Here is a 2,500-nt window from a genome sequence, read left to right on the forward strand (position 1 = left end):
AGGCTCCCCCAAGCCCCCCTCCCCCCATCCTTAGCTCACTAGGATGGCGAGGTTGAAGCGACCAAAGTAACTAACGAGTTTGAGCGGGACTCGAAACCCAGTCTGTCCCGTGTTATTTCATATTAGGAATTGTGTTGTTTTCCTACTTGTTTAATAAGATATAATGGCGATAAATAGCTTAGTCTGGTTTCTTGGGAGTAGTATAAAGGAGTATAATTTCTTTAATGGCTTGGTTCTTTATCCCTGTTACGTATGGCCAAAATTTGAAGCATTGTGATAACTGAGAGGCGAGGTGAATGCAACTAAACTTTATTGAACAGTCATCGAATTTATATACAGCGACTTGAGAGCAAGAACGTCACAAAAATTTGAACAATATTAGGCATGAAGTGTCAGGTTCATACTGGGTGATTTATTAACAGTGTAGGAAAGACTGAGTGATAAGATAACAATGAAAACCGTTGCTGTGTATGGAACACGTTCGGTACAGCGTCATCTCAACGAAAATGCGCTTGTTGGTTCTATCATTACAGTTGTTTTCATATGTCTTATTTATGCAGATTTTATTACTTAAATGAAAACACCTGTATAGATTTGTTACACTTTAAGGAACGGAATTAAGACGATATTTCTTTCCGTCATCATCATCATCTCCTCCTACGCCTATTGACGCTAAGGTCCTTGGTTAGATTTCGCCAGTCGTCTCTATCTTGGGCCTTTAAATCATTACCTCTCCATTCATCATCTCCCACGCCACGCTTCATAGTCGTCAGCCATGTAGGCCTGGGTGTTCCAATTCCAACTCTTCTATTGTCTTGTGGAGCTCAGTTAAAAGTTTCGTGAACTAATCTCTCTGATTGAACATTCAGGTGAACTAAACCATTGATGAGATGGGTTTACGTTTGCATATTTATCCGAATATTAAACCGTCATTTTTTTTACTGGTCGCGTACACCCGTAAGAAGATAACAGCTTTCCAACAACATTCTAATTGACTGTTTATTTCTACGTCTGTCAGTCTGTATTTCTCTTCTTTCTTTCTCTCTTCGTTCCGTGTCTCGGAAATAACAGTTACCAAACAACATCACAAAATGCAGAAAATACCATTGAATGTTGAAAAACATCACAAAATGCAGAAAATACCATTGAATGCTGAATAACATCACAAAATGCAGAAAATACCATTGAATGTTGAATAACATCCCAAAATGCAGAAAATGCAGAAAATACCATTGAATGTTGAATAACATCACAAAAGGCAGAAAATACCATTGAATGTTGAATAACATCACAAAATGCAGAAAATACCATTGAATGTTGAATAACATCACAAAATGCAGAAAATACCATTGAATGTTGAATCACATCACAAAATGCAGAAAATATCATTGAATGTTGACGGTCGATGCTATCCAGACATGAACCAATTGAGACGAGACGTCGGCATTTGCTGTAATATGAGCAATATCATGCAGGTAATATTACCTCCGGATTTTGTGCCCTTGAGATTTCTATTAAGGTAATAATATTGCCGTTCGCGTCGCTTCAAAAAGTATTCCTACGTTAAAAGGTTAAATTAAATGCTACTGGGTATAACCGTATTCTGTATTGCGAGTTCATATTATATTATTATTGTTGTTGTTGTTGTTGTTGTTGTTGTTGTTATTATTATTAACCAGGCTACAACCTTAATTGGAAAAGCAGAATGCTAAGAGCCCAAGAGCTTATATATGCAGTTTATATATATATATATATATATATATATATATATATATATATATATATATATATATATATATATATATACCGTATATGCAATTTCCTTGCACAAATTTAAAAGACTGGTTTGGAAACACAACGGTCCTAGTCCTTTTCTTCACATTCCTCTACTGTACTTCTATCTTAAATATTTTAATTTAAATCTGTAATGGGTTTCAGAAATTATATTGATCACTATATATATTTTTAAATTTTTTTCGACATTTAAGGTATGTATTAGCGCTAAAGCACTTGTGATTTTAATTTATTCAGGTAAGCCACAAACACACATGTATTGGTCCACTATTTATATAAACATTCTCCGATCTTTCTGAACCGCAGTCTCGTTTCCTGTGCCCCCATAACAGTACTTTTGTTTTTGACTTTTTATCTGTTTTCATACTTGTAATTCTTTTCACTATCCCCAATCAGTACACCCCATTCACAAACCGTCTTATTATCCCACATATTTTCTAGGGTTGTGGTGCCCTATGTGGTAATGTCACTGACTGGTGATCGCCAGACTAGGTTTCGAGTCCCGCTCAAATTCGTTAGTTTCTTTGGTCGCTGCCACCTCACCATCGTTGTGAGCTAAGGCTGAGAGGTTTGGGGGAGCCTATATGAATATCTGCTGATTCATCAGCATCCATTGCCCGCCCCTCCTTGGTCCTAGCTTGGGTGAAGATGGGGGCCTAGGCTCTGATCATGTGTATATGTTATGGTTAGTCTCTTGGACATTGTC

The 2,500-nt window shown here is 36.8% G+C and overlaps 1 long non-coding RNA gene across 1 annotated transcript in view; it reads left to right on the plus strand.

Annotated features, from left to right (window-relative positions):
* LOC137629145 (uncharacterized) overlaps nt 1-2,500 on the plus strand; it is a 688,047-nt gene that overhangs the window by 199,591 nt on the left and 485,956 nt on the right. The gene's annotated exons all lie outside the window — the stretch shown is intronic.

This window comes from Palaemon carinicauda, chromosome 37, assembly GCF_036898095.1.
Source record: "Palaemon carinicauda isolate YSFRI2023 chromosome 37, ASM3689809v2, whole genome shotgun sequence".
In the NCBI taxonomy this organism is placed as follows: domain Eukaryota; kingdom Metazoa; phylum Arthropoda; class Malacostraca; order Decapoda; family Palaemonidae; genus Palaemon; species Palaemon carinicauda.